This window comes from Branchiostoma lanceolatum, chromosome 10 (genome assembly GCF_035083965.1).
Source record: "Branchiostoma lanceolatum isolate klBraLanc5 chromosome 10, klBraLanc5.hap2, whole genome shotgun sequence".
NCBI lineage: Eukaryota > Metazoa > Chordata > Leptocardii > Amphioxiformes > Branchiostomatidae > Branchiostoma > Branchiostoma lanceolatum.
Genome location: NC_089731.1, coordinates 14,627,174 through 14,649,455, shown reverse-complemented (window position 1 = coordinate 14,649,455; position 22,282 = coordinate 14,627,174). Strand labels below are relative to the sequence as shown.

Below are 22,282 nucleotides of genomic sequence, written 5' to 3'. Positions count from 1 at the left end.
GTCAGGGTGTCTTTTGGACGCCCTACACTAAGAAAACAAAAAATTAGACCACATCTTTTGCAGAGGACACCCAGACGACACCCTGTATCCCTGGTAATTACATACACCCCCCCCCCCCACACACACACCCACTGCAAAATGGACCATTCCACATACAAGACAGTTGAACGGCATGTAAATTGATTGACATGCAATGCTACCATTGCCCCCCCCCCCCAATTTTTGGACGCCCTGTCTATGAATCCTAGCTTAAAGCCTGGTGATAGGTCTATGTACTTGTTGAGATTGCTACCACAGCACACAGCAACAAACTTGTTGAAGAAAGCCATTACAACACTGTACGTCCCCAGAGGCTAGTGACACTGATTGAAACCACTCCCTACAGGAAAGAATAAATGTTATATAGGAGATAAATTGATGGGTGCAAATGTATATTTTTATAGAGAATGACTACATGATGTTATTACGTCAAAGTAGGGAAGAACAGTAATTTCCTACTTGTACAATCAGTCCTCAAGAGGGAGAATTAATTTGTTTGGTTTGTAATTGTTTTATCACCCATGTCAAATTTGCTTACCAGAGTCATGGATGTAAATGTTATATTCTTGTTACGCCAAAAATAGTTACTCAAGCAACTGGATAAAATTTTGAAACAGTCAGACGTTTCAGACAGCATCTGCTGTCTTTCGTCAGTGACTGTGGATGCGGATGCTGTCTGAAACGTCTGACTGTTCCAAAATTTTATGCAGTTGCTTGAGTAACTATTTTTGTCGTATCTTACTACCTGGATGTCTAACCTTCATCAACGTAAATTCTTGTTATTTTGTGGAGTTGTTTCTTAAGTTGATGTCCCAGCAATCTCTGCATTAATCTGCCTTGTGAATTGGGTGTACATCCTTTTTTTAGAAGACTGTCTTGATATTCTACATTTTAAGAGTTATTTGATGTATTTCTGCCGTTCATGTCTTTTAGAAAAGAAACTGGAAGGTACTGAATGATTGTTTTTGATACCTATATTTTAAGGCTATTGTAAGTTACATTTCCCCTTTACATGTATTGTAGCTTTTTAGATGTTATTGCCTATCCTATGTTTTATAACCATACCCACAAAGATATACACAACGGTAGCTCGTTTCTTTATTATTATGGGAGTGCTCCAAGAATAGACGAATTTGAACCACACAAACTGATTTCATCATAGGGGTGATTTTCCTCACAAACTGTCTATGTCATCATACACGTTTGTTAAAAATAGAACACGTTCGAAAGACATTCCCCGAACTCCAACCGGTGTCATAGAGCCCTGCATCTCGCGGGTATTCACTTCCCACGGGCAGCCCGGCGCCATCAAACATGACTTCAAACGTTTCCGGAAATTGCTATACAATGTCGGTGTCTATCCCCCCTCCTCACTTGCGTAAAATACAGAGAAAAACGGCTTAATTTTGTACTTGTCTGTCGTAAATCAGTCAGATTGTAATCCAACACCTGCTTCCTGTGTGTTTGAGAAATATGTCGGTCGAACGCGTTCTATTTTTTACGGACGTACACGATGACATAGACAGTTTGTGAGCAAAATCCCCCCTTATGACGGAAGCAGTTTGTGTGGTTTAAATTCATCTATTAGGAAATGTTAAATTTCTTCGGCCTATGAAATATATTAAGTTTTATTCACACCAGCCCCCTCAACTAGTGAGCATGATAAAAACAGAAAACATTATAGAGGCGGGCCACTAATGTTTAATCAAGGGAAAACTAATCAGCATGGAGTATTTTTCTAATTCAATTTTAAGACTGACTGTCAGATATGATTAATAATGTTTGCCCATGTAATTTTGAATGATGGATGGGGTGTAGGAAAAACATGTCACAGATTCAGGAAGAGAATTCGTATGATGGATTAACCTACCAGTAAAATCTTTGTTTTTGGTTCAGTCTTGTTAATAATACATATTAATATACATCTGTACATGCTGGGAACACTGATGGCGCACAACAGTTCATTCACTTTGTTGACATATTCTCAAACGGGACGAATGTACAAGTATGGTAAATGCATGTAAGTTTGCGTGCTTTATATCTTGCAAAAATAAGGTGAAAATGGAGTGTTCGCGGTGGTTTTAAGTTTGCGGCAGCGCTATAGTCACATACTTCTACAGTATTGGACAACAATTTTCGCGGTGGTTTTAAAACCGCAAACAAAAAATCACCGTGAACATTTCTGCATTTACAGTACATTTAGGTAACGTGCGTAGTCCAGTGGTTAGCGGCCCTGCCTCTGGAACTAGAAGCCGTGAGTTTGATTCCCGCTGTGTCGCTCACCCGACACGCACACTACCGGAAAGGGCCGCAGTCCTTAGGACGGGACGTTAAGCCATGGTTCATTGTGCTTGTCAAAAAGAGCTAGGGGAATTTCCCCGGTACAATGAACCTGTAAATACTGCACATAGCATCTGTCTTCTCTCTCACGACCAGTGGAAGAATAGCTCTTAGGTGAGCTAAAACTTTTCCTTTCCATAAAAAAATACATCAACACAAGAAATGTTTTTTGCTTAACGTGGATACTTTTACTATAAAAGTTTGGATAGGGCAGTTTAGACAGGTCTGGCCAATGATTTGATTAATCCATGGCCTAATAACATGGCCTTAATGGCAAGTCTTTAACATTTCTGTTGACATTTACTGATTTAGACGATTAAAGGTGAATATTGGAAGATTGATAGGCCAGTGAGATCTGACTTTTTCGTAGATATGGGTGTTCCGGACTGTGTGATAACTATCCGTACCACATGAGGTTCTAGAGTTGTATCACACGGGCTTCCATAGAATATTTCAAATCTATTTCGAGTGCGTCGGTTGCGCCGCTGTCGAAAATTCAAATACCGGATTCGGAGGTTGGAATCAATGTTCGTTACAATTTTTTTTGAGGACACAAAACTCTCTCAACTTCTGGCACATTCCGCATTAAAATGTGTGTTTTTTCTTTGTCATATATTGCAGGTACCTCCATGCAAACAGAGTTATTGTATTCGGTCATTCTTTTGTGTGGGTGTCTGTCCCTAGTTGTACGAATATTGTAGAGTGACAGGATATGGGGTGGAAGATGGTGTAACCAGAGACTGGTAGGATGAAAAGATCGTCTTCGACCGAGGCCAAAGTTGGTCTCGCAGGAAAAGGCATTGACTGATCATCTTAGACATAATTCAATTAACGAGAAATTCACGAAAACTCTAGATATTTCACGTAGGTACTAGAGCTTTGATTTCTTGTTTGGTATTTGTCTTCCATTTCTAGAGCATCCGTCTACTTCGGCTTACTGCTTAGTTCTGCAGGCATTATCCTGGCGCAGGTCTTAATTTTTGATTGTCGCACCGTGCGACCGTGATTTTAAATCTAGTCGCATTCTCAAAAAACTGGTCGCATACATGTTGTATGCGAGTCGCACTCACGAGCGCTGCACAGTGAACACAGAAAAATCATTTGCATGATAGGACATGATTTAGGCCATGTAACCCATCAAGGCTCCAATCTTGTTACAAGTGGTCTAAATAGATTTGCCCCAGAAGTGATCCATGTTGGAACTGACAAGGCCGTCGTTCCTTAAAGGAAACCTACCTTGTTCTCGGAGTAACGAGGCTGAAATAAGTGGTCAGACTGAACGTAATGTGACTGTGGTTGTGCTGAACTACGCAATGGGCCATGGCGGTAACCAACGAGGCGCGTATCCAAAAGTGGGAGATATCAGAGTTTTCGGCGTAATTTTGCATTCATGGTTGGAGGCTTTTTGTAATTATCCAAATTTGGTAGTGAATGCAAGTCAGTAGCTAGTATACATGTAGGAGACCAAAAATTAAATAACTTATTATGAGGCCACAGTAATTTGATTTCTTGGTTTTGGCCACTTTTTTTCTAAATCAAAACAATAAGTACCATTCTGGGCACAAATATGCTAATATTTGTATACGCACTTTATGATTTATCATGAAGAAAGTCGTTTTTATTTAGCTTGCCTTCTACCTTAATTTTCTGTAAAACTCTACGACAAAGAAATTAAGTTGGTGTAGCCTTGAAATACAAAATACTGTAAGTCTTGTTTCTTTCACTGTAACTTTATGTTCACTGTTTTCATGGTCACCTCTGTACCGTGAACTTATCATCATCGTGAAAAAAAAACAGTTTTCATTTACACTGTAACATGATTCCTTCACACATCCGTGCTGTAAATCACTTGCCGCCACTGTGAAGTTAAAGTTCAGTGAAAATGTCCATTTTCCTTACACCGTGAAATTTTGCTACTGTGAAGATAACGTGAATTACAGTAAGTCTTTTGCAGAATACCTTACTATTGCTTGTCATGCTTGAAAAGTAAAACTACAAGTCACAATATCATGCCAGCTTTAGTAAATCATAATGTACCATAGTACACACTGTACAGAATCAGATGTACATGTACATGTACGTATGTAGTGATTGGTGCTACATGTATGCTTTGATGCACAGGCCGCATTATGCACTGTTACTATGTGTTAGGTAATGCAGTTATTTTTTAAGCGTGACTGTATATACGTGACACGCTCCATGTAACTGAATTGTTAAAGTCCACCGGAGCCAAGGTGACTCCCGCGCTACACACCAGGGCTTGTCCGGCGTGATATATTGGCAATCGTTGCTCAATTTGCAGGTTGTGGCCCTGTGGAAATAACAGCTCCATCATATTGGCCTGTCTGCGTATCATGTTACCTTGCCAGCAAACAAATCCCGACAAATTTGTGATTGACATCATCAGTGGTATCATACGAGACAGCGACAGCCCCCCCCCCCCTGCAACTGTCTGGAATTAGTCGTGTCTAACTGCATGCTTAAGTGTCCAGTAGTACTCAGAAAAATCATAGGTCCTTGTTACCTCCGTGAAAACGGACGTACTGTAATTCTTGATTTGTTAACTGTACAGTGTAACTTGAATACAGATTTTAGCTGATTTAATGGTCACTAGTCAACAGCTAAAATTTCATCATCGCAAATATTTGATCACTAATAATTAAGACAGTAATGTTTGTTTCCACCATTCAAATTAAGTACCGTGACCTACTCCATTTTTCCCCAAACGCTATATTTTCCTGCTGCTATATTAAAATGATTTACTGTATTGTTTTCAGCCTGTTTGTTTGTTTGTTTGTCTTGCTGTGTGTTTAGGTTTGTTCTCGCTTGCCTGTGTTCAAGTTTATTCCAGGACTGAGTTGTAACCAAAAACTGGCTGGCGTGTGTCCAAATTTCACGTCGCAAAAACTCAGAATGTGCCCGAGAATGCAGCATGTAATGTGTGAAATGCACATTGTTGTGTGTCTTATTCTGTCAAGAAATTTACAAAATCTCCAAAAATTTCATGGTGGTTTGAGATCTTCGATTTTTTGTTACATCAGTTTCTATAGTGGATCATAGTCATAGCTTTAAAAGAGCTGCAATAACATGTTTGTTGTAGTTGACTTAAGTCAGATCGGTCAATGGCACGTGTAACTACATTAAATTTGTTTTTGAGGAAGGTCATGTAATCATGTATTACTATCATATCAGTCTATCCCCACCAGTGATTACTCAAAAGAAGTTTGGAGTACCTCTTTTTCTGATGTCGTTAACCAAAACTTAGGGCAAGAAATGAATGAATTGTGCGGAGCTAACTACATTACAAATGTCTTTGTGGGAGTATTGTCGGGCGGCTGACGTGCATTTGAGCTTGAGTCACTTCCGAATGTCCTTGAATTTGGCTCTGCGCTAATGAATCCAGAGCGGTACAGACGGCTTATATTTCGATGACATGATGAAGGATAAACCCTGGTATTAAAACAGGAGCCAAGTCAAGCATAGGGCAACGCATTAGGCAAAGGGTTGTCTGTCTGTATGGGTGGATTGGGAATGTCTCATAGTCATAGTCTGTAGCTTGTTTTTAGCGACGCTTCAGGAGCAAGCTTAGTAGTATATTTTAGGCCCGTTTTACAAGAATTCCCAGAATTTTAGTTTTTACAGGAATCTGTCTGTGGACGACGCCTGTCACTCTACACCTTGTTAGTAGGGTCTGGCATTCCGGCAAGAATTCCCAGAATTTTACAGGAATCCGTCTGTGGACCCCCCTGTCACTCTATACCTTGTTAGCAAGGTCTGGCATTCCGGCAAGAATTCCCAGAATTTTACAGGAATCCGTCTGTGGACCCCCCTGTCACTCTATACCTTGTTAGTAAGGTCTGGCATTCCAGCACGCAGGTCGATGACAGATGACCTACTTACGTGGTGTCCGATTTCACACTTATTTTCTTTTACCCAGTTTTCTTAAAAGGAACTGTTGTTAGGAAGCAGTCACCAATGAATCTGGAGTGTAGTATTCGTTGGTAAAACCATTATTTGGCAGAAGATTTTATTAGGATAGAAGTCGTTAGCCAGAAGTTTGTATGTCACTCAGTATTGATTGGAAGGCACCAATAACAGTATAACTTGCATTTCAGCACCAAGGACAGATCTTGAAAGACTTTTATAAGGATTGGTATCAATGTGTCATTGAGTTCCAGGCACCATCAGTAGAATGTGAAAACACTTTAGCAATACATATAAAATTGCAAAGGCCATTCAGCACCAAGGACAAATACTAGACTAGTGCAGTTTTTGTTGACAACTTTAACTGTCGTTAGTGCAGTAATGTTTTTTCAGCTGGTCTTCCACTGCTTTAAGAAATGAGGTCAAACCCAAAAAGCTTAGATTGTATTCTGCAGCAGTTCTTATTGGAATAGTACCTTTCTCCACTTGTCACCATTGTTAAACTTGCACTGTCTGTATGCTTTTTCTAGAAACTGCTACATGTTGTAGTTAGCCCTCAATGAAGCATTTGCAAATAAAACTAAATGTCTTTTCAATGAGTGATATTTATACCAATGGTAGCTGCATCAGACAGTGATATTTCTTCGCTTGCAGATACTGATAACAATTTCAAAAACTGTGCTTTGACTTTTAAAAGCTTTTCGTCTGTCTTTGTAGAGGTTTTGTCCAATGATGTTGTATCAAGTGATCTGTAAGTTTGGTATCATAAGCTGTAAATGTAACACAAGATGATCCGCCTTTTACCGTAGCTTTACAAGGAAAGATCTTTACTTCTTTTAGAAGACTTGTGCACTTTAAAGCTCTACTTTATCTGTTTGTGCACATATCAGGATCTACATCTGCAAGGCTCCTGACAGCTTTGACGTCACATGAGTTATGCAAGAGTCACGTGCACATGCATGTTCTTAACATTTGTACACACTCAAGTGCCCTGCTTATTACCTACGTGAAAAACGGAGGTATAGTTTTTGGTCTGCCTGTGTGTCTTTCTGTTTGTGTTTCCGGATTTTGTAGTCAGCATAACTCAAGAACCTCTGGATGGATGACGATAATGTTTAGTATATGGGTAGGCCTTGGGAAGACGAACGTCAAGTTTGATTTTGGGACCCCTGGTGTGTGACCTTGATACTGCAGCTGAACTGTTTTTGTAACTTTTGTCCTGGATGTGCTATGATCTTGTTTGACACTTTTTTGCTTTTCTAAGGTGTTGATGCTAAAGTCTGCAAGTTGAAGTAGCCATTTCCAACTTTTCTTGCACAAGTTAAGATCAGTGATCATATGTTTCAACTTAGATGTCTAGCCCCAGTCAACAAATACACAACATTTGGAAACTATGCACAGGGCATTATCCTTACATACGTGACACAACCTCATACGCACTAATGACGATACATTTGGAGTACGTCAGTGTTCTCGCCAGGCCTTTTCAGCATAGGGGCCCCCTATGCTGTGATTTGGACCCCCTATGCTGTGATCTGGACCCCTATATATATATGCTGTGTTTCTTTCTGGGACAAACCTTGTGATACTTCATAAATCTTATAAAAAGTTCATATTTGGCTTTAGAATGAGGCTGTGACAGAGGAAAAACTCTACTTCACAAAATTTATCCCTCAAAATGCATGAAATAAAGTCTTATTGGGTTATGAGTTTACAAATTTTCTGGGAGAACATGCCAGACTCCCTACTCTGGTCACTCCACGCGTGACTTGCACCGCGTTAAGTTGGCCTTCTGTACCTGACCCCTATGCTGTGAAAAAATCCTGGTGAGAACACTGTACGTGCTGGTATTTTGAGCCATGTACATTGGACATGTATATGCATTATGTTTGGACAATACATTTTGAGTACATGCTGTTATTTTGAGCCCTGTACATGTTTGCTGTAATTCTTGTTTCTTTCACTGTAACTTTATGTTCACTGTTTTCACGGTCACCTCTGTACCATGAACTTATCATCACCGTGAAAAAACCTGTCGTTATTATTTATGATTCCTTCACACATCCATTCTGTAAATCACTTGCTGCCACAGTGAAGTTAAAGTTCGGTGAAAATGTCCATTTTCCTTACACCGTGAAATTTTGCTACCATGAAGATAAAGTGAATTAGGCCACGCTATTTTTTTTGTTGCTTCTCGGAATAGCCTTTCCTGTTTGCCCATTTTGAAAAAAAAATTGGTCACTATTTCCATTCACAAATTCTAACTCCCAATTTTACTATTTGTTCAGTTGTAAAACTCAATAGCCGCCAAAATAGATTATAAAGACCTGCAGGTGTGGTCACATTGATCATAAGTTATAATTTTTCATTCATCAAAACTATTTCTCAATATCAATCCATATATTACATGGCAAAAGGTAATTTTGTTACTACATTTAAAAATTTACATGTAAAATTATAGTACTAGATCAAAGAAACGGGTGCATTGCATTAAAATGAGCCATACAAAGCTGAAACTTGAAAAATCCTTTTATTCTTTATGTTATGTAAACCCCTATCTTCACCCCAGACTATTTACAAAAAAATCTATTTTAATTTTTTTCCGCCTTGTCGCTCGAATTTTTTTCTACAAAATCTGTGAATCAACAAGTAAAGTTGGTGTGGCCTTATGTTTGGAGTTCTGCTTATGCAACAGTCTAATCAGCCATAAAGAACGGTATTCGGGTAATGGATTTTGTGTCCTTTTGTATCTGTCATGTCTCGCTGTGATTTAGTCTAATGATTTGTCTAAAGCTCGCGGAGACAGCTATGTGTGATGTGATTAACCTAGATTTGAAAAGAAATTGTGATTTGTGATTTATTAAAATTGCAGACAGTACAATACACGTGGGCCACAGGCAGCTGTTGCTGGTGTCATGGCCCACACACAAAACAATACATGGCATATATTAGTACAAATAACAAACAGTCGATAAATACAATCTAAAAAGCAGTGTGATTGAAGCAGTCGTGGGTGGAGAAGAGATACTTTACATGAGGGAAGACTTTGTTGCTAAGAATGTTGGTGATGAGATTTACCAGGATAAGAATGTGTAATGTTCTTAGGGGATTAGACCACTACACAAATCTTAGTAATGTGATACACAACTCCCTCATTGGTTTTGTTGGCAAACTGGGAAGAATCAGTGGTAATCCATTTGCCATTGCCATGTATGTGGAAAATTTTGACAAAAATAAGAATATTTCTCTTCATTTTTCCATGTATATCTGGAAAATCTATCTTCCCTTATGTACAAATTCAGGAGCCGTACATGTGACTTAAAAAAATAGATATGCTACTTTTTACACCTATGCCATAATTTTTCAACCTGTTCATTTGGTGTTTAATCATGGGGCATGTTAGTGTTAGAAATGTTTATCCCTACAACTTTAAGATATTCTTTTTAACATTTTCGACATACAAAGATGTTTCATAGACTGAAAGCTAATATAGATATGCAATGTTTTATTCAGCACCAGAAGTTTGTATGTCACTCAGTATTGGAAGGCAACAATAACAGTGTAACTTGCATTTCAGCACTGAGGACAGATACGATAGTTGTCTAAAAGACTTTTATAAGGATTGGTATCAATGTGTCATTAAGTTCCAGGCACCATAAAAATGTGAAAATCCTTTAGCAATGCATATACCATTAAAAATGCCATTCAGCACTAGGGACAGCACCAGGGACAAATACTATAGTGCAGTTTTGGTTGACAACTTAAGCTGTGTCTGTGTGAAACTTAAATGACCAAAAACCATAAAATCTCATAACTTTGATTATCATTCAGCACCAAGGACAGCATTGAAGATGTAGTATATTTTCAAAGAAAGTAAAACGGGAAAACATTATATATTGCAGCTCTTCCACCAGTAAGGGAATATGATAAATTCATACATGCCCAACTTGTGAAAGCCCTTAATCATGTTTCTTTTGTTTGGGAAGTTGACAAATATTTTATAGCAGAGGTTCTTCATGAGCTGCCAGTGTAACTTTCCTTAGGGATCTATGCTCAGCCTGTGAAATATAGCTGACAAAGGAGGACGGCTAATTAGTCTGTTGTTTTATTTCCTCCTAGATTTGGAGCCCATATGGCAGTAGCACTACGACGTGCGCCCCTTAGGACTGCACTGCGCAAATGCACTGCAGAAATATCCAATCCTGGCAGACGAAATCATTTTAAGACCGTAGATTTTTGGTGACAAACTTTCCGCTGGGAGTCACGCATTACGTTTTTTCTAAATCTACTCGGATTTGCGCTTGATTAATCTGATTTTTATTTCCCGACGGGATGATGTAATTGCTGTCTGTGAGTCATACTGCGATGATGAAAAGAAAAATACCTCCTAAGGTTTGCAGTTTTCAAAACTGTAAAGGAAATGAAATTTTACTACATTGTTGATTAGCAGATACAATGCTAGTAAAAACGAAAGAGAGGAAGATATGCATGTTTATGTTGCTGTATATGTACCATGAATGATAAGTTACTTTTGTGAGGGTTATGGCTTCCATTAGATTAATCCGTTGATTTATTATATAGAAATGCAATGTTATTGGCGGTGACACTTCAATCGGCATGTACGTCACTTTTGAAATATGGGTTGCGATTCAGCCTTTTAGACGAGTCAGGTATACACAGCCTCACGGCTCTTCCGAAATTGAAAACAACAGCTACATAAACCACCATAACAATTGCTAAGCCTTGCTGTATTTCTTTATTTGTCAAGGTCTTAAATCTAACCGCTGGGACAAACTTCTACGCTGTGGCACAGAGCAAGAGCGCAATCGAAAATCAAGACTTGACGGAATTGGTAGCCAGACGTAAATTGCGTCATCTTTGTGACTTGGAGTAGGGCCAGTTTTGGTTGAGATCAGATGGTACAATCGACAAGGGGAAGCCGGCTTTAAAACCCCTAATGATTTTTATGTAGGTCAATTGATATGTTAGAAATTACATTGTTATGACATGCCATTGAAGCATTGCGTTATTTTTCATCTTTAAATGTTAGAGATGTCTTTAATAGTCCCTGAAATGTCCCATTCTGCAATTGGATTTAGTTTGATCCTTGAAAGTAGAAAAATACTTTCAAATCATGGTTACTGAAAGATCGTCCATGATACTGAAAATGCAGAAATGTTAACGGTGGATTTATGTTCGCAGTTTTCACGGTGAACTCTTCACCGCAAACTTAAAACCACCGCGAAAAGCCATTCCATTGTGTGACTGTAGCACTTCTATTGTTTTAAACGCGACCTCAAAACCACTGCAAACACTCCATTTTCTCCCTACCGCAAAATAAAATCCCCGCAAACATTTCTGCACTTACAGTAACACTCAATTAACCTTTAAAAGTCAAAAGTTTCACACAAAAATGCTTGAAATATTTACAATTCTTTACTCAGCGTGGTGTGTTTTCAGGACTGTCTTTGGGAGATGGTTTGAGAACGGAGCGTTTTTTTTGTAAAGAGTAGTTTGCAGACGTAGATGGATTACGTGCACCCAGCTTGAAAAGCTGCAGGTTTTCTAAATGACCTGTCTGCTCTAAGGGTGGTCTGGGAACATCCACTTTAGGGGGCTTGTAGAGAAATTGAAAAGTCATGGATTATTGGTGAAATCCAGGTGTAAAGACTACGATAAGCTGTCTGTTCCCCTGAGAATACTTCTCCAGCAAGTTATGGCTTTTATATACATTAACAAGGTATGTGTGCATCATACATGGTCAATAGAAGGCATCCCTGGAGTGATATTGCTTAAATGCTGGTACCTCAGTTGACATATAGGTTTTAAATTCCTACATGGTCCCTATGGTAGTGGCATTCCCGGCTAACACATACTACTGTGTAACATAGATATTACGGAACTGGTGTACTCGTTTAACAGAGTGTTTACTCATGTATAATTTGAATGTCAGTGTTTGCACATTCATAAAGTCTTTTGCATCTAATTCTTGTATTCAAACAGGAACTGAAACTTAATGTTCTGACATATTTTGACTAGCTTTTTATTTTGTACGGTTCTTGGTGGCAAGTGTGCTAGATGTTGGCACATCGGCAAGCAAATCTGTAGTGTGTTTTTTTTGGCACACTTTTAGACAGATTAGCCGAAGGGGCTCGGTTGGCGTCACTCCACCGCCAGGGAAGGTCATGTAAAGTGCCTTTTTTGAGGGCACAACGTCGGGACATGGTGAGCATCGAACCCGGGACCTATTGGTTCTGAGTCCAAAGCTCTAACCGTTACGCTGCACCGATGCTGACACTGTTGACTTGCTACCTCAGGGTTGATTCTATATACTGCATGAAAAAAATAAGTTAAACCTAGGCACAGACAGTTCCCCTAAAACTGTTTCTTTTATGACTTGATATTTTCTATAACCAAAGAATATCGGACTAAAGCATACAAATAAAGAAGAAGCACTAGTTCAAGAGATAAGAGCACTGCTCGCTTTATGATTTATTAAAAGTGAAAAAAATGACAGCCATTTCAACCAGCAACAATAGATTGTCAATCAAGCTAAAAACAAACAGTAAATTCTGCTTTAGATGTCAGTGGTCTGGTTTTTAGAGTGATATTTTGGAAACATGTCATTTTGTAGTTTTATGCATACATTACAATATGTATGGAAGACAAATACATGTATCTTGAGGCATGGATTTGAATTGTATTTTCTGTCTATGCACAAAAATTTACCGTACATATTAGAAAAGCAACTGTAGTATTTTGATAGAGAAATGTTCATGTACCAGAATTGATTAATTACACTTACATGATTAAGCATATGGTATGAAATATGTAGTACTACATTCATTATATAATACATGTATATGAATGTTTAACACAGTTACATCTCAATCTAAAGCAATCACCACTTACAAACTGGCCTCTCACAAAATGTCTTGCTGTAACCAATGCAACGTACATGTATACAGATGGGTTTGCTGTCACAAAGATACCCCTGGGTAGAACTTTAGAGAAGGGTCTTCTTACCATGTATTCACCCACCAGTCAATGTTGTAGGGAACTTAATTGATAAATATATGTATGAGACAGGCACATATGGTTATGAATGAACAAGACATATAATGTAGACTGTGGACAAAATTATTAAAGAAATATACACAGATACCGAATATGTCATGCAAGGTACAAGGCTTTTACTGAAGAATGAAATATGTACAAAAACTCCCAAATACCTGTAAAATCTTTCACAATTTTCAGGTTGTCTGCTGCTATGTAATGTCAACTTGTGGAAGCTTTTGTAGATGTAGAGTTATAACAGTTTGTAATGTTCCTTGCAATTCATTTTTGAAGATTTTTCCACCTGTAGTACATGAAGCTGGTCTTGAAAATTATGTGAAGGCATTGGGTTTTAAAAAATTATTAAAATCGCAAGAATGAAATAAAGATTTAGGCATCAAGTCAGGATAACAATCTTCAAATTCTTTTCCACTTTTCATCTCAAAACTTTGCCACACACACATTAGTAAGTTGAAACTTTAAAGTTGGCTAAAGACTAGAAATTTCAATGACTGTAAGGCTATATTATATGTACTTGTAGACTGGCATAGACTATTAGGCACTTTTTACACACAGCAACTTCTACCTATTCTTCTGTATCTGGGGTAAGAAAGGACATTTATCGGCACTTGAATCCTAATTTCTCTTAGCCTTATTTTTCCAAATTGAAGAAAGTTCCTATATTTTTCAGAATATTTCATGATCATTTTAAATGTTTCTCAACGTGAAGTATTATGTTGTTTATCTAACCGTTTGTGAAGTAATAATATAAGTAGATACATATGACCACAATGATGTTGGCTACTGCTGCGAATATTGACAGTAGAATGTTGACAGTGTTCCAGAATGATGCCTTGTCGTCCTCCGCTTCCGATAAGACCACGTGCCCGTCAGGTTTGTTTTCGTTGCGACTTCTTTGCGCAGCCTCGATGTCAGGATCCATGGTGTGTTCTTCTCATGCACGGCTGCAGACAGTCCTGTTTGCTGAACTTAGATACAGATCTCCGAAAGCTATGAAAAAGGCTGTACAAGTTGTAGAAAACTCGTAGGAACTTGCCTTTTCTTCAAGAATAATTCCTCAGCAGAACTGGTCAACTGTGTATTCTCATGGAAACATAACCTTCTTGCAGTCAAAAAGATGGAAATACAGAAACTATTCAAATGCTGGAAAGTGTGCAAAATTGGTAGTCCAGTAAAAAGTTCGGCTTGTAGTTGAAACTGCAGTTTTTCAAATCCAGGGAACAATCGAGGAAAATTTACCAGTCTTTCTTGCTCCAATGTGATGTTGTGTAGCAAAATCTTTGAGAGTAACAGTGAAGTTGATGACAATGACTCTTATATAAGAGGTTGTTGTAGTGACTGAATGTCAGAGCTTAACTGCTTCGGAAGTCCCTGCTTTTCCGAAGCACAGCCAAGTTTACTCTAACATGTCATCCACAATTGTCTGGTTAGACATCCACAGCATTCTATCCTTCTCTCTCTAATTTATGATGGTCCATGCAAGCTTCAAAGCTTACATTTCTGAAAGAAAAATATGTCATAGTGACTAACTGTGAAGAAAGACCATAATTCTTAGATAGCCCAAAAGATACAACATAGATTCTCAATGTACAATTTGGTTACTTATGACTACTCAGTACCAACAGTTAAGCATTTCAACAGAACCAGATTTGATCAAAAATATCCTAAGGAAAAGATATTTTCTAATCTTAATTGGTACAAGATTTGTTGGTATATGTAATGATGCATGAAATTGCTTCAAATATTGATACAAAAAGCCAACGGCACTTAGATACGAGTAAAGTGCTGGTTGATCAAAATATCCTAAGGTCTTTTATTGACATTTTGTTTTACAAGCCTGAAAATGTTTCTGAGTGTTTTGGCAAAACATTGACGACGATATGAAAGCCAACCAATACACAGACATTTTGATTTGATTGCGAGTATGACACAAATCTTATAGTAGCACAAGTCTGATATGATATGTGTCATACAAGTCTTTGTACTAATTATGAAAATCATATAATGTGTATCAAACAATAAGCAAACATGGAAGAGACAAAATACGGTCAACGACCATGGAATCAATACAATTCGCCCGAAGAACTAAAACATATAACTGAACGCCGATAGTTACACATTATCTGATGAAAAAAATATTGTTTGATGCCAATGGTGGTACCAATATTCTCTGGGAATACGTTCTAATCCCCAAAGATTACTGCAGGCTATAGAAGTAATAATGGGTATGTCAAATTGTCATGGTAGACAATTTTTTAGATACATATCATAGCTTATTTTTCCGTTCATCATATTAGAGCTCACTATAAGCAGTTTTGGAGATTTGATATATGCAAATCTTTATAGATATTAAACATGCAGTACTATTAGATTCTTTTTAACGTAAATTTGGTGATACACAGCTCTTTTTGAAACTTGAAATAAATTTGTACCAGTACCTTCTGTGCATGCATGAAATACAAGTATATTCTTTATTAATTAAAGGCAACCAAAGCAATATTAGTGACCAAGAAATGGAAAATAAAAAATTGCTGAAATCTTTATTGTAGTGACACCTACTAACACTGTCTATCACATTTGTGCAATAACTTCACACTTTGAGCATTCTAAAACCGTGCAAAAACATGCCATAAGATCATCCCCCTAGTTTCGTGAGTCTACAAAAAGCTCAACGCAACGATTTTCAGTGAGCTCTCACATTACAACGAAGTCATATTTTGGCATGATGGACGTCGCTATACTTTGTGATAGTGTTGTTTGAACTAATCATGTATACATGTAAAAATGACTATATAAACTGACTTTCAAAATCCGATTTCTGTGCCCTAATATTGCTTTGGTTGCTTTTAACTTTCATGACTTCTCCTTAGCCATCTCCCTTGTCTTAATAAATGTTTTTTGACAGCTGCAAAGACAGCGGTACACAGACAAAATTTCAGCCCTTTCCATATTCCATTTTTGTTCTGTAACTGACATACATTTTCTGAAAGAATGAACAGTCATAGGTAACAGAAGGTTAAATTTCACATGTAAACTGCTTATAGCTGCATGTAGACACAGTGTCACAGAAAAGGTCAGTGTAAATGGTGCTTAATTTTACTGGGCCTTGATTGTTATGCAATTTGATTAAGCGTCCAAAAGGTCCTGGAAAATGTAGATCATAGCCACGAAGGCACGAAGCAAATGAATTGTCTGGTGCAGTGAAAGTATTCGATATGCTTGCCTATTGTTATGTTTTAGGCTAACGTAGTGGAAATATTTCAAGTTGGATACTTTCAGGGTAGACATACATGGTAATGTTTCAATTTCTTTTACTTACTCAAACAGGAAAGGGTTTTGAAATGTTAGATGCTGAATGTATGTACATGTAGTAACTCTTTGTGTTGTACATGTAGTAACTCATTGGATTATACTTAAATTTTAAACGGAAGGAGGTATGTCAAATTTGTATACATTGTGTACATTCTGACCACAATGTAAAATAATGTGCTATAGGTGCCAAGATTATAGGAAGCAAAAAAAGCAAGAGTGACTTTTACATCAAATTTTTGTGCCAAAACTGCTTCAAACATGTAGAAAAATTACGCAGTTTCAAACAAATGTTGTGATCAAAATGCCAAACATTGCAAGATAACATCCATTGTATTTTTGATACAGTTACCTAATTTCTATTTCTCTGATTGCAAAATGCATGTTATATTCAATTTAAAGTTTCTAATTTGATATCAGCCATCATTGTTTACAACTTCCGACTTCTACTTTCCTACATGTACAATTGCGTATAGTGACCTCACTCCATGTTATGACGAAAATTTACTCGTCAACCATAACCTGAGTCGACTACCGACCTAGCACAACCTTGGCTTTGACGTGGGCCGTATATCATGCCGTCGGATAACAAGCTTGTAGTACACGGCCGTATATTCATGACCTATACATCCGCTACAGATGTGTGCTGATTATTGTAGGCCGCGGGACGATGATGATTTCCATCACTACGTACAGATATCCTTTATACATTACACAGAGTGACATATACGTGTGCAAGTCGGTGGGTGTTTGCAAATGTACCTCATTTCCCAATGCTTCAAGGTGAAGGAAAAAGAAGGATTATTAATGTTTCCGTCGAACACAGCTACAGATGTTAGTACGACTGTCGTTCGAATATGAAAACAACCAGTTTGACTATATTTGACACGCTACTGAGTACCCAATTTTCACATCAAATTAGACTTTAAACTGAGCTAATCACAAAGCAAATAGCAAATGTTGTCTTGACAGTGAGAATCCTTATAAGTTTGTTATTCTGGAATTTTAACTGGATGGATACGTTTGAGAAAAGAGGGAGCTCTTTTTCATCAGATGTAGAATTCAGTCTTGGAAAAAGAACATTAAGATAACAGAATTACCTCACCTCAGTTCTCGGACTCCCCTTTAAGATTCCACCACCTCGAGCAATGTTCAAAAACCGTACAACGTACGCACACAGCTGACCGCCACTTACATCCGAAGCTTCGAAGATCAAGTGGCCACTTGGAAGGTATTAAGTCTTATTTTTCCAGAGAAGAACGCAGGATTAAGAGTCCATTTGAGGCTTTCCCCGCATGTCTTGAAGGTGGCAGATACAGATCCTCTGACACTCTGGAAGGAGTTTACACCTTGCCGCGGGATCTTGAGTGGCGTCGTCGGTGAGATAGAGTTTCCGCGTCCATGTGAGTGTGCCTGAGTGCCAGTCGTGAGCTGCGAGATGTACATGTACTACCAAAGCTGTGGGCCAATCCAAAGACACTTCCCGTTTCTCATCAGAGCAGTCTCGACATAAGGTTCTGAACTCATCTGTGAGAGATAATGATGACATGAACAACTCTTCTCAGCAAAATTCTGCAAATATATTTCCAGTGTCAAATATAACTAGGAAGAGTGTATACAATGTACGTCAAAATTGTATAATTTTTGTCTGCAAATATTACAGTTATTGTAATAAGTAATTGTTTACAAAAGCAGCTACTGTAACTACTGAAAAAATGGATGTGGAAAAGTTTGAGTAAAATAATCAGCTCATTTTCCATGCTGTAAAGTCTAATTATATCATACCAGTAACCTGGATAAGATTGAAAAGATAAAAGAAAGTACCTTGCTACCTTTCTGGTCACTGGAATAAACCTTCGTAGGAAACAGTTATACAAACAATGCCTTCATATCTAATTCCTTCCAGTATTATTAACATCATATTCAAAATAACTGACTGATCCATTTTGCTTTTGGTCTTCTTGTTTTCCATAACCATTCATTAGTGATTAAATGCATTATTTCATCTAATAGGCGTGCAAGAAAAATTAAAGTCTCACCAATCATTGATACATGCATTTGGCTGACACACTGGCAATTACACTGTGTTTGCCAGTTTAATTTGATTTGAATAGAAACATGATTTATCTACAGGGAGTGATTGGGAGTGACGTAGATTGAGATTAGAAGATACACGTGTTTACAATGTGCAACATACTTCCAGAGACACGTTTATATATTAATATTTTTAATGTACATGTACAAATGTACTTAGACCCAAATTATTACAAACAGGAAAAAAGAAGGTGACGCTATTTCATGTCAGAAAATCTCAGTTAATTAAAAGTGTTAGACGGATTTTATAGTGGTCTATGTAATTAGTGCATAGTATGTAATGGCTGTTAGTGACATACGTAAATATGTAGGAAATGATTATGTTAGCAATAATGATGTAACAATGCCATTTGTCACAGCTTTAATTGAAAACTCATATCCTTTTAAGGAGTACGTATGATTATGACTTTCTTAAGACAGACAAGTCTCTGAAACGGAGCAAAATGAAATCCGTTTTTTTTTCACCTGCCCTTCGCATTCACTTAAGTTCATCTATTTTCCATCAGATAACGATCTACAGTAGTACATAACATCGATTCACCCCGCGCGAAACGTCATCCGGCCCATGTGTTTTAGCGTACACATCCGGGCGCACTACGCCATCCCGTGCCACTTTACCGCGTCATGTAACACCCTCTTGGGGCAACGCGGAAGTGGAATAATTTTCCCTGTCCTGTCAGGATAATGGTCCTGGGGGACCTTCAGAGCCAGGGTGGGCCATCAATCATAAGGTGGTGGATGTAGGGGATATTCTATCCATCACGTTATATTATTGGGCCCAAGTCCCCTGATACTCCACCCAACAGGTGGCTCTACAGAGATCTGTACTGATTACCGGGAAGACAAATCGTTCGGGAACGCTCGCGCGGTCGTAGCGAGGACCGCGAGCTACGCAATCTGGGGTCGGGAGCCGCGCGGCGCACTATCTATATTTATCGCCCGCACGGAATAAGCTTTGGTCAGAAATAACCAAAAGAAAGGAAGAGCTTTTCTGAGAAACTCTTTGAGGAGAAGAGCAAGATGAATGGTATTGGCCTGTGATGTTTTTGGAAAAAGATTAGAATAGATGGGTCCGGGAACGTGTATCAAGTAAAGTACTGTCATGATTCAGACACACTGTGCGGTGCTATGGTTTACATGTAGATCCAGTTCTTGCTACAGTGAACTGAACTACAGAAGTGTGGAGGGAAGATTCCCGGACACAGTTTGATAATTTGTAGGGTCTGAATACACATTCTTTATGCTATAATTCTGTTGAATAAACAATATCATCAAAGAGTATAGATATATTGCTTGTTTGTCAAATTATGACTCTTTCATATTCAGATCTGTTTTAATCACGGTAATTTCATTTATTTCGCAGTGGGAGGGAAACGGTTTTTCGAATTTACAGTTGAAACAATTCTATAGAACAGTACCCATACAAGACAGACATACATGTACTAGTATTCACAGTTTCACAAATGTGCGGTGATCATGACTGCAAAAAAAAAAGCGAAAACATAAAATTATTATAGATATAAAATCACCACGAAGGTTTTATAGTAGCTTGTTTCAGTGTAGAGTACCGATTATCACAAATTTGCAGCTAAACCTAATTTCATCAGCTACATGTCAATTAGGATTGGCACAACACAGCTAAAGAACACTGCATGTTTAAAAATGGTATGGTCGGCTGAAAGTACTGTAAATGCTTTTAAGTTTGCGTGGTTTTTGTTTCGCGCTAAGGTGAAAATGAAGTGTTTGCGATGGTTTTAAGTTTGCGGCAGCGCTATAGTCACATACTGCTACAGTATGGGACAAAAATGTTTGCGGTGGTTTTATGTTCGCGGTGAAACGGTCGCCGCGAAAACCGTGAACATAAAACCACCGCAAACATTTCTGCATTTACAGTACTGCCATCATATCCGTTGACCTATTCTTATACGTCATGTACATGTATGATGTGGGTGTCCTTCTTCCATCTGCCAGTGTCATTTTATTATTTTACCCCAAGGGAGTGAAATATTCTGTTTTTGATGTGTCTCCTGGTTTGCGTTCTGAAGGGAGTGAAGTCTGCCATCTCTTATTCAGGTTATTGCCTTGCGTGGCAAGCTTTCTTTTCAGTTGCTTCAAAGAAAGGACATTATGTCCAGGACATTATGTCCTTGCTTGAAGTAAGGGAAAATTGGAAATATACGCAAGAAGAACAATGGATACAAATGTTACTGGAGGTATACTGTAAGTGCAAAAATGTTTGCGGTGGTTTTATGTCCGCTGTTTTCGCAGTGAACTCTTTACCGCGAACTTGAAACCACTGTGAAAAGCTGTTCCATGGTGTGACTGTAGCACTACCATTGTTTCAAATGCGAACTCAAAACCACCGCGAACACTCCATTTTCTCCCTACTGCGAAATTAAATCCCTGCAAACATTTCTGCATTTACAGTAATATGCACTCGTAAATACATACAAATTTTGGGTCTGCAAAATTCTCCCAAGCCTGTAGCATCTTCCTGTCTTCTCAATGATTTGTCTGCGGAGAAAAAGTAATTAAAATGGCCAAGGCGAAGTCTCTTGTAATCTTCTTCATTCATCATTATAATTATAGAATGTCCCGTTTCATTCCTTTAAGATTGCTCCCAAACTTGGGGAGAACAAGACATCCTTCAGTCATTAATCTATTTTTAATTACCTGTAATATTGAGTTTCTTGTAATCTCCTGATCACTGATTAGCACTTGTGGTTACTCGTTGTGTGCAGAGTTTTACGGCTGAATGTTCTTGCCTGGGGTAATTGTATGTAATCATGTTCTTGTATTATTAGTTCCTGGCTTTATTTGATTAGTATCTTCAAGTTGTCAATATTGAGTCCTGGAGGAACAAAGCTACATGTAGTTTGCTTGGTAGGTTTCTTGAACCCTTTAGAAGGGAATAGTTTTTATGGTTTGTTTTTTGAAAATCTTTTGTGAAATTGACTTTTTGTGTGGAGTGAAATACAATGTACTGTTTCAACTAAATCATGACAAAAAGGTAAATTAGATTAATAGGATATTTTAATAGGTATAATTACGTACTTATCATATTTTTTCTAACATCTGTTATTGTGTGTACGTTTTCCTGGTAGATACAGATTGACATGCCCTGAGAAGACTTAACGCATTTAAGTGTATACCTCAGTAATATACAGTCATACCTCTATCATTCTGGTTTTTAACTCTCGTTTGTTTGTTCGTCCATTCAGATCCTTGTAGTGCATAGTGGCACATCTTAGGCAGCAACTTTCCTTGCTGTTTCAGTAGCAGGGTATATATTTTTACATAGAGGGGTTGCTAGCTCTTCTCCTTTAACAAGCTCGAGGCACCTCCTCGAACATGGGACCCCCATTTTACATCTCTTTTGAAAGACAGAAAAACTGAGATAACCGTTGCTATCAGTTTGCTTTGGCTTTGTACAAAAATGTAGCTCTAACGTCTAAGAAGAATCAAATATGGAGGCCTGCTCAGAAAGATGAAATGTGAA

At 38.1% G+C, this 22,282-nt stretch overlaps 1 protein-coding gene across 3 annotated transcripts in view; it reads left to right on the top strand.

Annotated features, from left to right (window-relative positions):
• Positions 1 to 22,282, top strand: part of LOC136442808 (phosphatidylinositol 4,5-bisphosphate 3-kinase catalytic subunit alpha isoform-like) — a 58,505-nt gene that overhangs the window by 14,723 nt on the left and 21,500 nt on the right. The window lies entirely within an intron of this gene.